The following is a 16666-nucleotide window of genomic DNA, read 5'->3' as shown; positions in this document are numbered from 1 at the left end:
CATGTTGTGGGCAGGGTCATGGGAAGGGGGATGACCAGCAGGGTGGGGGGTCCAAGGTGGACACATGCAGTGTGATGGGGCAGTTTCCTGGGCTCTTATCACATCAGCAGTGAAGGCTGTTGCCTTTGCCTACCATCCCTAATGCCAGTGTTGGTGAATGTGTGCACCAACATCACTCGTGACCACCAGCAGGGTGCTGCAACCCTCCCAGCTGGTTTTTGAGAGCTGTTGGGGAACCGATGGACAGAGGAGGGTGTTCAACACGAGGGCACTGTATCTGGATGAGTTCCCCACCATGACAGGTACTGAAAGCCCTCCCCAGACTCCCCCAAGGGAAGGGAGGGCTCACCCAAGGGAAGCATCTAAAAGCCTTTTGCAGGCATTAGTGCTGTCCCCTGTGCTGCAAGCTGCCTGCAATAAGCATATCGACATCTCTGCGACGTGCTCCGATTTCAAAGGCGGTCCTCCCAACCAGCTGCATCTGAAGAAATCGAACAATTTTTTGAATTTTTTTTTTTTTTGAGGATACCATGCCAAGTCTTTTGAAATGAAAGCTGGGGCAGGCCTAGCAGAGATTAATGTAGGAAAAATGCTGCTGGCTTGATAAGCCACAGATGTCTGTGAGATTTGCTGAGGCTGTTGACAGCTGGTGATGGTTTGCAGCTTGCGAGGTCCCCCTGCCCTGGGACCAATGTACTGGATATGTAGCTGGTGGTGTGGGGCAGGGTTTGGCCCAGCGCAGTTGTTTGGGTGAAAGGTTTGAGGAGACCTGGAAGAAAAAGATGAGAGCTTTTAACCTGTTCTGGACCCAGACTGTCATTGCGGGGTTTTACTGTGTGCTGCACCCATGTACGCAAAAGGAGTGCCCTTTCTTTTTTTTTTTTTTTTTTTTTGTAATAATGTCACTACTGGTAAATGTTTAGAACACTGTAATGGGAAGACATAAGCTGGTGAAATTCTGTGAAAGCATAAGATGGTGGTGGAAACCCAGCTTGCTGCAGTGATCTTGGGGGACTGAAAAGGTGACTTATGTTGGTGGAATGATTCCTAGTGGATAGATAGCAGCTGTGCTTCTGTTAACTCTACATGCATAGTTAAAACTATGCAACTTTTTTAGGAGAAGACCTTCACTGAGTCCTGTTGGGTAGTACCACTAACAAATTGACAGCAACTTGTTCACTCTTTCTACACTTAAGAGTACCCTTTCGTTGAATGTTGTCACAGGAGCTGTACAGTGTGACGGGAGGTCCCTCTGCCGCCTGTTAGGAAACAGGGTGGTCTGGGTGCTCTGTTTTTAGAAAGGTACAGATGATTGCTTATATAAAAATATGACAAAATTAGTAGTTTCTTGACATTGTCCACACATACAGACTACATTCTTTGTGAGATGCTGCCAGTTAAGCCTATTCCTGAATCAAGTTCTGCTGGCTTCATGACACCGAGGCCAACTACTTCACTGACTTGTGGAGATCATGCACATGTGAAGTTATTCTGTGCACCCTGTCCGTGACTTCGTGCAGAAATCCCCTGGGAGTCTCATTCTCTGCTTGGATTAAGGTTCTTCCAAAGCTGCATTCTTGCATGCCCTGATATTGTATCTTCAGAATTGTTTTAGACAGAAAATTAATTTAATTAGATTTGCTATTAGTTTTAATTTTGAAGTGATGATTTTTTCATCACCTTAAAATACCTTTGCACACACTGGTGTTTACATGCAACTTGTTGGTACCGACACTTTCCACATCTGGATAACATATTGGAATTGGTACAACCTCAGTGTCCAACAAGTCTCAAGCGAATGCAGAAAACTGTTTTGCCAAAATACTTTGAAAATAATTTGAACCAAAATAGTCTTTGACTATTTTTTTTTTCTTCCTCAGAAGAACTGCAAAGTCTTCTGTGAAATTGTGATGAACACCAGGTGAGAAAGCATATTCACATTAACTTGAAATGAATGTAGTGATTTAAATGCAGATTTATCTGTAATATGAATCTATGCATGTACTTGTAAATTAATTAACAAAGGTTCAGGCCTTCCTTGTCATCTTTACAATACTATCATTTTTCCAGGTGGCAGCCTCTATTGCATACCCAGACTGGTACAGCTTGCCTTGTGTCTAATCAACATCTCATGGTACAATTCAGAGACTACTTAGCGTACACATTTTTACTGGGAAAACTTGCACTTTGGGAGCACATACAAGTTTGATAGCAGTAACTGAGAAATAACTTCCATAAATAATAGAAAAACTTTTATTCCCTTTAACCTCAAAAGTAGCAATAGTTTTAGGGGAATTCTAAAGGAAAATGGTATAAAATTTACCAACTATGCGACTTTAGTTACCCAAAATGTTTGAGTATTTGAGCAAGAAAATAGAAAACTGCTTCACTTCAATTAGTCTATAAAATAAGAGGTTCCAACATTTTTTGGAGTAGGTGAGAAGGATGGAAACTGTCTATTAGATACAAAACCAGCTTGATCTCATAGATTTTTTCTAATATTCTGTGTTCACAGCTTGGAGCGGGAGGAGGGGGGATAAAAAGTGTGTAGATTGTGATCCTCTGATTCTTTTTGCTCATAAGCACCCAAGAGACTGGTATAGCCATAGTAAACTAAGTACCCGATGCCATCTAGTACCATCATGGTATCAGCAAAGGAAACCCCGATACCTGTATTTGCAAAGGGGGGGATGGAGATGCTGCTCAAGTGAGCCTCAGAGGAAGGGTTTTTTGTCAGCTCTCCTCTTTGTGGCTTGTCAGTGCAAAGAAATCTTCTGTTTTGTTGGGTTTGTGACTCCTGTGGGACTCTTGGTAAAGCTCCTGCATGTTACTCTCTAAAATCCTGTATCCTTGGGTGGCATTTAGACCTTCAGTATTCAGGACATTGTTTTTCCTTACTCGGAGGAATAAATGATTTCTTCATCAGCTGTAGATCGGTGTGCGCCTCCGTCGGGCAATTCAACACTGTAATGCAAATTCAACTTCAGGAGTTTTGTGATGGGCAGCAGGGTTAAAATGTCCCCCATTTGGGAGTGGAGCATGCCTTGTCATCTCCAGACAAGGTTTCTTTCAGGTAGCGCATCTGTTGTGCCAAGCCAGCCTGCAGTGGGGATGATTTCAGCATTGCTTATAGCTTTATTACATGAGTCTGTAGGGTAAGACATATGCACAGCTTAATTAGGCTGTAAGAGCGAGAGTTTTGAGCAACTTAGGCATTTGCTAAGTTTTCAACAGACCGCTGAACTGTAGCTGAACTATGACTTCTAAGTAGTTCTTAGTGCCTTGAATCTTATTTTTGTGCTCTTAATGCTTATGTTATTTAAATCTATTATTTGATGGGTAGAATGAGTCTATAATCTGAAATGTCTTAAAGAAGCACGTATTTGAGTAAAATAGCTTGTGAAGCTTTCTTTGTGGAAATAAAAATATGAAACTTGCCATATAAAAATGTCAGAAGTGGCAGTGCTACACAAAAACCCTGAAGGATTTTTTTTTATTATTCGTGTTTTGGGGGGGTTGTTGTTGTTTTTTTGTTTTGTTTTGGTGTTTTGGGTTTTTTTTAAATGAGAGAAGTGTAATTTATGTGTAGATCATTAGTGGTGGTTTACCACTGAAACATACACCACTTGGAGGAATAGTCACTGGAGCCTTTCACACCTGCATGGTTTGAATTTCCAAACAATTAAAACAATTAATGTTTTCTCCTGAAAAGAGGTCTGTTATGCTTAGCAAAAAGCATATTGCAGGAATGAAAACAAACGTGGTAGAGCAGTGTGTGTGATAAGTGGAAAATGTACTGGCAAAGACTGACACATCTTTTCATTCCCAAAAGTAAATATGGAATAAATTTGTGAGCATCAGTTGCTAAGATGAATTTATTGTAGTATTTCTTGTGAAAGGCATTTGCTTTTCAGGAATGGTAACAGGGAGTTGTGTGGTTTTGCTTATTTTTTAAAAACAAAACAAAAAAAAGGTAGTGCCATTTGGTCTTTTGGTTGAGAATAGAAAACAAGTAGTACAGGGTTGAGACTCATAAAAATGAACAACTTTCTAGCTGAAAAGAACTGTAGAAGAGGGGATACCATGCAATCTTTTATGTTCAATATTAGTTCATTTTGTACTGTCCTTGCTGCACAGGTGTTTGTTCTCTACTTCTTCAAAGCCGGGGAGGGGAAAAAGCACTGCATGCTATCAGTCACTTCTGTTTTACACTTGCATATTCCATGCACGTAATTAGATTTTTAGTTGTTACATTTAAAAAAATTTCTGTGTACCTTGAGAAAGTGAATACTTAAAAAGAAAAATCTTATAGTTGATAGCTTCATATGTTGCTCCTGAGTGTTTGTGGAAGTATATTAAAATTGTTTCTTTAGAAAAGGACACGAGCTGTCTTGACGAGAGGGGAAAAAAAAAAAAAGGCAGCAAGCATTTGACTTCCATTAGTTTGTGTTTTCATGGTCATCTTTGTAGCGAAAGGGTGAAAAAGCATTCAAGAAAAGGAAAGCTGAAATCCTTTGCATCCCTGGTGCAAAGCAGGAAGAACTGCCTGCACACCATGGGTGCTTGATGCCATCCCTCTCCTGCTTCCCTATTTTTGGAAGCCTCTGTAGAAGGTCAGTGGGAAACATAACCCCCAGCTCCTAAGGCAAAAGCAGCCTGGATTATCATTCATGTGAAACTAAAGACAGAGTGCTAGTAGACAGCAAATAGTTACTCCTGTTAGTATTTCCTAGATGAACGCAAGCAGCTTAATTTTCAGTTGTTCAAAATTAGTTGCTAAATGAAAAAAAAGTTTAGCTGTAATTTTTCCCCCTGGTCAATCATTCATTATTTTGATCTAATACTTAAAATCTAATCAGTGTTGCTGAGAAAATATTTCAGGAAACTATCTAGACAAATGATTTTAATATAAATATTAAGATAACAGCTATTTGTCAATCTGGTAGCAATAAATTGTTATATCATACAGTCATAATCATATACTTCGTTCCGTTTTAATGTGTGATGCTGCACTTAGGAAGCAAAAAATACCTGCATTGATACATGTTTTATTAGAAATAGCCATTGAAAGAAAAACATACAGCAGATCGCAAAGGTTGTTTGGAAATTCCTCGTTTCCCTGACGGCTGTCTTGTGTTGAGGATTCTTGGCTTTGGACTCTGGTCAGACACGGATGCAGTGGGCACAGAACGTTGCTTCCCATACCTGTGAGCTGTGTGCTGTTTTTAGTCTCTAACAAAAAAAAATAATTAAAAAAGGTGGGGATTTGGGATACAGGGGGAGTGTCAGGGTGAGATACACAGAGGATTTGACTCAAGGTTTTGTCCCAGTATGCCTGTGCCCATCCCACTCATTAGCTCGAGCTCCCAATAAGCATGTTTTCACTCTGGAAGGGTTTTGCATGTCACATACAGGGCTGTGGTCCCCAGTGCATCCCTGGTTGGGATCTGTGTCTTTGTTCCTCTTGTGCTGATCAGTGGCTGTGACTCTTGAGGAAATCTCAGTACATGCCTTCTCCAAGGCAAGCTGGATTTGTGTTGTCTCTTAAAAATCTTTTTTTTTAAATGTTAATTAAAATAATAAAATTTTAAAGTATATTTAGAAGCTGAAATTAAAATTCTAGTCCTTCAGAAGGGGAGAAAGCACCAATTTCACCATTCAATGAATGCCGTAAGCTGATTTATGGTTTCTTTTGACATTCAGTTATGCGGCAGAGGCAAAGGAGCAGCTGGTAATGTGACCAGTAGAAGTTAAAATAAAGAGGAGGAAATGCTATGGAACAGCAGCAGAGGGGTATTATTAGCTCCCACGCTCTGCTAGAGAAGATCCATGGGATGAGAGAAGCTCTTGAGGAGGCCAGGGAAATTTCCCCAAGGCTCCCATACCCATCTTCCAGGACCGGTGTTTCCCAGTGGGAGCTGCTCTGGACTAGGCTGCGCCATGACAGAGATGAAGGGCGATAGATGCAGAGAACTGCTGGGTGATTGCACAGATGGGTCTAATGCCTGCAGTGTGGTTTTGCTAAAAGGGACTTCTTCAGTGTAATTAAGTGTGCTGGATAAGAGAGAAAAATCTTGTGAGTTGAGGCAGCTTCGAGAATTAAAAATCAACTTTTTTCTGTGTTGCATTATCATACTGGGCAGGACCAGGGTGACCCTTCATTTGAAGGCAGGTGGCAAAGTACAGACCTGCTGGGCAGGCATTGATGATTGCGCCTGGACTGCAGTGCTCAGAGGATGCCACGTCAGTAACACGGAAGATCAGGATTCCTGTCCTGTACAGCCCTCTGTCATGGGAAATGTGGGCAGTCCCTCTCCTATCCTTACCAAGATTGCCCTTATAGCCCTGAGTCTTGCTCACACATCTCTCAATAAAAAACTGCTCCAGATGTTGATTGCTCTGACAGTGAACCTTCTCCTCCTCCTATCTGACCGCTCACCTCCTAAGATGAGCCATCAACCCTCGTGAGCTCAGTAGGCTGGCAAGGTGTGAGATTCTGTAATGTGTACCAATTCAAATTTCTGCAAGGAGTGAAAAGGCAAGAAAAATTAACATTAGTGAACTTTAAAAACCCCAAACGAAACAAAACCCCCAGAACCTCCCATCCCACATTTTTTAAAACAGAAAGAAGCTCTTCATATAGGAAACTACAGAAGGAGCATTTGGAAGGGTAAAGAGGGAAGAATTCAAACGCTGGAAAAAGGTACATGTGATATCAAATGAGGCCAGGTCTGGCTCAGGATGGTTTTTGTGACCCTTCCCTGCACATATTCCACATGAAATTCCTCTTTTTTAAATACAGTTGAACCATACCCAATACACTGAAGGAGATATTGTTGACGCTTGCACATTGGCATGAACGCTTCCCTGTGTCGGCTGAGGACTCCTTGTGATACAGTGTAAGACCAGTTCACTATTTTCAGAAGTGCATCCTATTGATGCTGATAGTTATTGCAGGAGCAGCTCAGGCATACAACTGCTTCTCAATCCTTTGCAGCTTTTAATGAGCAATTGAATTGTAAAATCAAACCCTTGCAATTAGTCTTGTGCATCTAACATGGCATTTTATGCTATGGAAAGGTCACCCTCACATTTCTTTTCTTAAGTTCAGCCAGTTCCTTGTCCCTCACTTGCATTTCTTTTCTTAAGTTCAGCCAGTTCCTTGTATATAACAGCCTCCAAATTCCTTTCTGCTGGCAATGCTTTCCAACTCAATTCATTGAAAGATTTTGTATTTTTGTCTCAAGATAGTGAATGAAAATATTTAAAAGTCTGTCTCATAGCTGGCTTTGACAATTTCTGTTAGTAATTTTTCCCTAACCTGATACTTCACTTCTCAAAAATATTAATTTCTATTTTGTCTTGGCTCAATTTCTCAGGTAATTTATAGTTCCTCTGCTAATCTTTACACAAAAGAAGATTAATGTTTCTCCTGTGTCACATTGTCAAATGGTTTATTAATGTCCAAACATGAGAGATCTCTTACATCAGCTTTCTTTGATAAAAGTTTTCTAGAAAAAAAAAAGTCATATAACTTGGTACATGCAATACTTAGAAAGTTGGTCTATGTTATACACTTGCTTTCCCCTTTGTCTCGTCAAGCGTCTCTCTCCTTCAAGATTTCTTCAAAAGCATTAAATACTTACATCTAATTGCTTGGAGTCACTTATCTGAGCTCTATTCTTGATTATCAGCACAATATTCTTGCACTGTATTCTTTTTGATCAGCTGGAAGCACCTGTGACTTGGAAAACATCATAAATACTTCATGTAGTTTCTTCTGACTTACTTTCGATTCTGTGTCAACCAACCTGGACAGATTAAATTTCTTGAGTTTTGCTTCCATCTTAGTTGTGATCATCTCATATCTTCATTGCCATTATTTATATCACCCTGATCCACCTTGAAAACTGAGGTCAAGTTCTCATTTAAAGCTGTATCTAGATCTTCCTTGATTTATGTCCTTTCTTTCCTCTCCCTTGCTCTTTTCCTGTTATTTGTAACAACAATCTTGTTGCTTTTTGTTCTGAAATACAACTCTTCAAATTTGCAAAACAAATTTGTTCAAATTGTATTAAAAATAGAATAATCTTTTTTATAGTCGGTCTGGTATTTTTAATGTATCTTAAACTTTTTCCTGAGTCTGTTTTGCGCTTTTTAAAATCAAGTGTGTTGTGTCATCTTATAAAGTGGAGTATATTTTATTTGATTAAGAAATAAAAGAGCTTAAAAGGAAAAACAACAGCTCCCACACTGCAGACTGAAAATGAGTTTGTCCTTAGCAAGTGAGATGGTTTTGGCAGCAATCACACTAAACAGGGATTTTCCAATCTTGGCTGCTAACATGAGATTCCTTGTTTAGGATCACATTGCTTGTAGATTACAGAATTGGCCACAGAATAGACACACTACTCAAATGACAGATTTGTCCAACCTGTGCTATGTTACAGGAAACGGGGCCATGTTTTGTAAACCAGAGCTAATATTTTCCATCTGTAACCAAGCACAAGACTGATGAAGGACATAGAGAATATTCTGTAATGGAGAACGACTGCAAGAAGAAATCTCTAGTCTTTTAAAAAAATAATGGCATTTCATTTTTATTTCTTTCATTTCATTGTATTTCATTACAATCTTTCATTGTAGCGTCCTGAAAATGCTGCTCTTTTCTAGAAAAGTGTACCTTAAACAGCCCAAAGCAGCTATGAGCAGATTCTCCAGTGAGATTTTGTAGCTCTTCTGCACTTTTAAGACAAAACATTTCCATTTAGTAGTTGACTTTGTAATATACCTATGAGTATGCACTGTCTAGTCGTTGGGCAAAATCTTGAAGATGGGCCAGTTATGGTGTGCCCCCTGCCCCCCTCCTTCCTACAGGACTGCACAGGCTCTGCCAAATGCGATTTCTTTTCTAGTATACCCAAGCTTATATACGTTATGAGAAAACCAGAATCCTGCTTTACCCTGGCAATCCCCACTGAATGGCCAGTATCTAGCACTTAATCTCCAGATTTGTCACATAAAGAGCTCTTTCTCACATGAAAAAGAGCAATGGTAAATATTTCATGCATGTCCACTTCCACAAATGCCTTAGGACTTGAGGATAGTAAACTTATAGTAGTTATTAATAGATACTTAGCTTATTGTAGTGCTAAAAGGTCGCACTGAAATACTGCTTCCCATTTGGGGAGGAGGGAGATGGACTCTCCTAAACCATTGAAGAGATGGCTCATTGGAGCTACTCCTCTTCTGCAGTCAGTGGACAGACATAATGATGTATGTTTTAGTGAAATAGGTATCTCCAGTGGAGTGGGGAATCCTGCTCCCCCTCAGCTGGCCACTTCTTTTCCCTGATTGTAAAGGAGAACTGTACGTGATCCTCTAAGTTGCTCAGCATCTTGCAGCCTCGCAGTGTTACATGTGAACACCTATCCCAAAGGAAAAGCCCCATGTTACAGATGGGGAGGTGAGCTGTGGGGAGGTAGAGGGACCTGCTCCTCAGTGCTCCCACCCTTCACCTCGCGGTGCCCTGATGCCCTGGGTCCCTGTACAATGTGTTGCAGAGTCCACAAATGGATCAGTGGCAGATGCACTTGTGCCTTTGGATAGCTGTTGGGTTATGGGCCATCTGGTGGGTTTTCTTCCCTCAGAACAAAAAGGTAACGGTGCCTGTTTGAGACATTTTTCTGATTTGTTCTCGCTAGAGGAGAGCTGAGAGCTTGCTTGGGAGATGCTGTTGCATTTTCAAAACTAGTTTAAAGAGAAGGGGGGGCTCTGGCTGGGGTGGTGGCAGGGTAGTGCTCTAGCTGAACTCATCACATGTGGACCAAATATGTGCGGACAGGAGTTCATGTTTGCAGGACTGGAACCGTGTTTTAGAAGGCATGGCCAGAAGTGCCAGTGGGGAAGTGAGAGCTGTGCAAGATGAAAAAAAGGGCGGGAGGCCCTCAGTGGATGACAGCAGGATGCTCAGTGGATGATAGCAGGATGCAAGAGGGAAGATGCTTCCCACGCTGGGATTTCCAGGGTGCTGAGGCAGTGTACCCAGCAAATGATGCTGGTTTTGTGCAGAACAGACGGCCACAAGTTTCACATTTATGGAAGGGGATTTCTAAAGGGGCAGAATCTGGCTTGACTTATTTCTCTGGATTGTGGTGCTTGCAGCAGTCACGGGGCTGCGTCTTAACCACGGTGTGAAAAATGCTGTACATATAAATTACACAGCCCTCTGTCCAGTTGTATTTAATATCAATGACTGCACAAAGCCCGTGAGTGGCTAGTTCTTTTATTCATAAAGATTGTGTCTCCTGTAAACCACTGCATACACTTCTACCCCAATTTCCATCTGCACAGAGTAGCACATGGCTAATTTAGGACTGTGGTGGAAGTGTACAAGTATCTTAAAGTGCTCCTAGAAAGTAGGCTTTATGTATAAAGATTAGCAAATCACTGGTGGGAAATACAACTCAGTCACATGTTTCATGAGATACAAGGTAGCAGAGGTGACTAGACACTGGATCTGGCTGTAAAATTTCAGTTAGTAATCATGTATTTCTGATATATACAGAGACAACTTATTTAACTTTTCAGTGCTTGTAAAAACATACTTTCCAGTAAAGTTTAGTATCAAATGAAATTCTTTTCTCATAATGTGTAACAAACTTTTCAAGGAGGAAACAGCTTGTAGTGATGTTACAGCCCCAGCGTTCTGTAATCTACTGATGCCCTCTCAAGTGAGGGCACTGTTAGTTCAAAGAAGCTGTCATCCTTCCTTAGGTAGTCAGTGTCTATTAAAATTGTGACAGAAAAAATCAGAGACTGTGATTAGGAGGTGGTTCTTGTGGGGGAATGGGTATCTGCTCAAGATGACTGCTGCTCCAGACTGAGGGTCTGGGCTACACTTACTGTAAACTAAGACTTTGAGCAATGGTCTGGGATGTATTGTCATATTTGTAACTACAATTTGAGTGAAGGCTAACAACTCAAATTAGTTTTAAAGAGAGGGTATGAGGTGTCTGTCTAGGGGGTGTGTGTGTGCTTTTCTCTGCATTTTCATCAGGTAAGAGTGAGAAAAGTTTTCCAGTTTGTCTTGAATTTGATTTAGAGTGGGGTTTTGGTTAAGAGCTCTCCTCGGGCCAGAAAGTAGGTCACTTGTGTACTTGGTAACAGTAATTCTTCTAGAGCGAACTGGTATTGTTTTAATGTAATGCCTTCACCTTATGATGCAATAATCATTGATGCTTGGTATTGCTTTTGTTACAGTGAAGTCTAGAGTTGGAGCTTTGCTTAAGTCTGATTTGGGAAACAGAGAAGCCTCGTTATTAACAGTCCACTTTAATCACAGGGAGACGGGACAGCAGAGCTGAGTACAACATCCCACATCTTCAGCCAGGAGGCATTGAAAAAGCACCACTGTGGTGGTTACCATGTGGGGATGAAATTACATTTGGAATCGGAGAGTTTGTTTGACCTAGATAAGCTATTCCTCCCAAAATGAGAGCCGGTGTTGGAATTGCTAAATGCCACCTTACTCTTTCAGAGCAGGTCCCAGACAATTGGCACGCTCCGTTCACTGGGTCAAGGCTTAGGGTGGTGTTTTTTCTGGCTGGTTCAGATGAAAGCTGGTCCAAATCTGCTGCCTTAGGCCAGTTTTGGCCAGGCACTTTGAGGGCAGACATTAGCTGTCCCATGCACAGCCTGCCCCTCTTGTCCGGTAGGCTGCTGTTCATTTTAGGATTAGTAACAAAGTTGGGAAATAGGGTTGTTTCAGAAAAGTAGAGGTAGCTGAGCCTCCGTAACTAGTGGATCTCTTAAATGTTTGCAGCTACAAGTCCAGCTTTAGCAGACACATGCGTTTCTGCTCAGCGTTTGCCAGAAATACCCATGATAACTGTGACTAGGTCTCCTGATTGCGGCTTTATGAGTAGAATCGGAGCGAGCTTTACAGCTGTCAACACACACATTTATTGGGGGGGAACATAGTCCTGCACAGGCAGGATGAGAACCGGCACTTTCAAGAACCTGCTTCTCTTTGAGACAGCGTTAAGTTTTGGTTTTTCTAAACTGAACTAAACACTTCTGCCGTATTAAGGCAGTGGTTAGTGCTGCGATGGAGACTCCAGCTCAGAAAAGCCAAGGCTGTTCGTTCAGTTCTTCGATCCTTGTACTTAAAGTTGGACGAGGAAGAGAAAAATACTTCATCATGCCCGGTGTTGGTCAGGGATACACTGTCTGGCTAAATAGACCCAGCCTTGTAGCTGCCACTGCCAGGACCCCAGCTGGTCCTGTAACTGGTTTGCTAGTTTTGATTCAAGAAGGAGTTACCAAAGGCTAGATCTAGGGACAGCTAAAGCCCGACATTAGCAGTGGGACTGCAGACTTGCTTCTGCTTTTTGCCCTGCCTTTCAGGTTTAGGCTAGAGGCTGGGTCTGGGTGTGTGGTTGTCTAGTGACTCATCCTAGGGCAGTGCTTGCAGGTGGGATTAACACTGGATTAAGTAAAGATATGGGACCAGAAGGAATTAAAACACCTTATTTGTTCAATTCTTCCCATTGTTTCCCATTTTGGGAATACCCTAACAAGCTGGGACATTCCTTTTGTGGGTGATACGTGAATCTCCAAGCAGAACTCTGACCCTTTACATTTCTTTTCAATGGTAAATTGTTATTTATAGCAAGGAGTTTGACAGAGGCTGTGGAATTATTGGCTGTATGTTTTAGAAAGCATGCCAAACCAGGAACAAAAATAATTTGGATTCAAATTCCTGTAAGACCAAGCTCTGCATTAGCTCTGCTGCTATTCATGGGGTCCATAAAAATTTGCATTAAAGCCTTTTAGATTTGTTCAGTTCTATTATCTTGCAGAACTTGGACCTTTAGCCTAATTAAACCCTGGAAAAATAAGAATTGGGTGTAGCTGGAAATTTGATAGCAGACATGGAAAAGATAGTACGTAAACTGTTAACTTGCTGCCACATAAGGACACAGACAGGAGGCGTATATGGAGTGAAGGGGGACTGTGGCATTATCCTTTGGGAAAAGGTGGTGTGTTTTGCAGAGCATTCTCCGGGCTGAGGAATGACCTAGGACATCCTGGAGACATACCTGGGCACCAAGTCAGAGTCATGCACAAACACATGGTAAGGGACTGACTTGCACTTGGCCTTTACCGTTCACTTTTCCGTTTGTACATCAAGTAGGTCCGTCACCACAAAGGCAAATGAAGAGGCTACCATTCTCCTGTGGAGTGAGAGTGAGCTCCTGGGGTTAGGAAAGTCAGGGAGCAGGCAGTAAGAAAAACTGTAGCTAGATGGGATTGTAAGATGCTGGGAAAACACTAGAGAAGAATAGGGAAAACAGCTGTAATATTTGTAAATATTACCTGCATCAAACTACACCGATCTTGGTGTTGTGAAAAGCTTTAGCAACACTTTGCAAAGAGTTAGGTCTGCAGTGAAATGGGAGCAGATGAAGACAGGAAGTGATTGTGCTAAACACCCAAAAGGCTTTACCCTTCCAAATGTTTGTGGGCCAGCTTGAGTTGTCCCTGTTTTGATCATCTTGCTGCTGAGTATTTTACCTTTCCTCCTTGGACTTTAATGGAGCAGCAGTCTAATAAAGGACTGGATTTCTTTGCTTTCTCTCTTTCTTTGCTTTCTCTGTTCTGCTAATACCCTGTAATACCCTGAGCTGAATGTCCTTGCAAGCAGACCTAAAGCATGTCTCTGAGCTTTTGGGAGACCTCGTAAGGGTCCCTGTAAGATACTCCCAGGGGTCCTGTTAGACTAGAAATGGGAGTTTTGGTGTTGCTAAAAGGTCAGAAAAATCAGTGTTCAGTTCCTTTCCTCATAAACAGAGAGCTTGCTCAGCCCTGCATGCTGTGGTGGACTCTGCTCAGGTCCTTTGTGAGCCTGGGCTTTCCCAGTCTCTCCCCTATTCTCCAACATATTTGCTGTGTGGTTAGCCCAGGGCTGCACGTGTTGAAGCAGAAGGTCCTGGGGGCCATTCCCCCCCCCGTCTCCCTGGGGCATGTGTTGTACACACTTTCCTCACCACAGGAGAAACTCCCAGAGGCTGATATTTGGCATTGCCACATTGCCATGACCCTTCCATGACAAGAAGAAAATTTCAGTCACTTGCCTCATTGGGTTGCAAACCTTTATGAATACCGCAACTAATAGCCCGGGTAAGTGGAAGATTAATTTCTATACCACCTGGCAACAAGCTGTGGATTAGGCTGCTGTCCCTCGTGTGGGTTTAATGTTGGAGGAATGGGGCACTTGAGTACCCAGACAATCGGCCTCTTGTTTAAACAATGAGCTTCTCGGTCTTGTTAGCCAGTGCTCTTAAATTTTCATTTTATTCTGGTATGCAGGCTTGTGTGATGTGGAGAATTGCTTCAGCGCAGAAAGACTGCAAACCTGTTCAATTGAAGGAAATGCTCAGATCCAGCTGTTGGCATCCCATGAATGCCAGTACTCCTCACAGAGTAAATAAGACTGACACACTCTGCCATTGGAACAGATACGACAATTTGCGCCTTAATTCTCCTGAAAAAAGAGCCTTTGTTGGGGAAGGACGGTTGGGGAAAAAGGGAGGAATGCAAAGCTTGGTGCAGAAAATGCCCAGCAAGACGAAGTCTTCTGCAGATAACAGTGAGGCCCCTATAGCATGAGCCTAGTAACAAGGGGCCATAAGAAGCACGTACAGTAGAAGCTCCTGTTACAGCTATAGAATTGTCTTGTAAATTTTGAATGCTTTCCTCTCATGAAAAACCATATGTTGCACAGTAACTTACCCTATGCTTTTGCTTCCAAGAAACAGGCTAACAAGCATAGCTGTAGTAGGCATGCACTCGCCGTGTGTGCAGGACCATGCTCAGCACAATTTGTGTCTGATTTTTCAGTTGGCTTGGCTTGGGTGACACGTTGCTGCATGCATTTGTGGGTGACAGGATTGTTTGGGCAGTATTGGATGGTCAGCTGGTTATGGCAGAGGTCTCCACGGAGCTTACACACATTTTTTCATACGTCAAAGATCTTTTATACCAAAGAAGATATAAAACATATATTGACATGTATAGATATAAAGTATATATGATACCATTTTCGTATTTATAGCTGTAGCAGTTTCAGTAGGTGCTGAATATGCTTCAGCTACAAGGCACAACAGTCGACCTAATACCTGAGACTGGGTCAGGGGAAGGAACACGTTGGGATGGGATAAACCACAAGAAGAAATGATTGACCCAGGCTTCAGCTGAGTGGCAAGAGCCATGTCCCCAGAGGTGGTAGAGCCTTGCCCCAGAGTAGGGGCTGGAAACCTCTAGTCTGCCAGTGGGAACTGTTGTGTCTCTGGAATGGAGCTCTCCCCACTCCTGCCGTCTCTTCCCCCTCAGCCTCATTTTGTTCCCCATTTAAAAATCAAATGCCTGACTTTGACTTTCTTGCCAGGTTGAGAAAGGGTCATGTGCTTTATATGGGTGCAGAAGAGGCATCAGCCACTGGGCCAAAGCTTTGCAGCTTTTCTAATGCCTGATGCTTGTTTCAGGCAGCAGCTGAGCCCACAGCCTCTAGCCCAGGAGTTGTGCTGAAGAAATCCTCTCTGCACATGCCCAGCCGCCCAAATCAACCTTTTCTGGTGGATGGTGAAACACTGGAAGACCTTTGAAGGAAATAGTTACCACATGGTAAATAAGCGAGGTATGAATTGCACTCCTTGTCCCTCCTTCATTTATTTATTATTGTGTATTTTAAATACACATTACCAGTAAGAAAGTGAAAGAGCTGCTTTGTAAATTAAAACAAATACTTCTAACATTCAGCATGATATGATGTATATATGCTTTTCTTTCAGCTAAGTTAAAACAGCAAAAACAGAGAAGAGCTGTGGTCCTGTTGATGAGGTGGTATAAAGCAGAACTGGGACACTAAGGTGAGTGGGCTGAAAACAAGCACTTAATGCCTTCCCACAATCTTCCTCTGTGTTTGCATCAACTTACTGCATGAGAACACAGGGTAAACAGTTAAAAGCATCCACACAGCTCTGGAGCCAAAGCCCCATTGAGTTTTTGGTTCCTTAACTAGCACAGATGCTTTAAAGCCTTCTGCCCCAGCAGGCAAGCAGCCTGACAATACCCTTAGACAAAAAGGAGATTGTTGCAGTGAGGAATGTCTCCAACCATTAACCTTGCTTTGGATTTAGGTTTTTAAGATGTGCTGCCATGAGGATGAAAAGCAGAATGCCCCAGGGGCTACAGTTCTGTCCCACCACACTTAAGACATGTTCCTGCACCCTCAGCATCTCTCCTGCTGCGATGGCGGTGCTGCATAGGAGCAGTCTGCCTTGCCTGCACCTTCAGGACCGTGGCCGACAGGTCAGGTGGGCCTTGCTGTAGCAGAATCCTGCTGCTGTGTGCCAGGGAGCGTTACCCCTCCACCTCCCTCAGCAGGGCTTCAGTTCATGCAGGGCAGTGCTGCGCAGTGACAGGGAGCGGGACACACACAAGTCTTCCAGCCTTGAAAAAAACCACTAGTGGAGCTGCAGGCAGACTCCTGTTGCACAGCAGCCAGACTGGCTGGCACCCCAGCAGGGCACTCCATCCCCAGACAGCTGCAGCCAGCCATGACAGCACCTGTGCTGGCAGGAGGGAGGGGTATGCGATCTGT

At 42.6% G+C, this 16666-nt stretch overlaps 1 long non-coding RNA gene across 2 annotated transcripts in view; it reads right to left on the bottom strand.

Annotated features, from left to right (window-relative positions):
• Positions 1-4888: 4888 nt before the first annotated feature.
• LOC129785179 (uncharacterized) overlaps positions 4889-16666 on the bottom strand; it is a 61497-nt gene continuing 49719 nt past the window's right edge. For both annotated transcript variants that reach the window (XR_008748818.1, XR_008748819.1), the window contains one exon: positions 4889-6521. This is a non-coding gene — a long non-coding RNA (uncharacterized LOC129785179). The remainder of the gene's footprint in view (positions 6522-16666) is intronic.

This window comes from Falco peregrinus, chromosome 9, assembly GCF_023634155.1.
Source record: "Falco peregrinus isolate bFalPer1 chromosome 9, bFalPer1.pri, whole genome shotgun sequence".
NCBI classification, from domain to species: domain Eukaryota; kingdom Metazoa; phylum Chordata; class Aves; order Falconiformes; family Falconidae; genus Falco; species Falco peregrinus.
The sequence above is the reverse complement of the archived record's forward strand: the minus strand, read 5'-3'. Positions and strand labels throughout refer to the sequence as shown.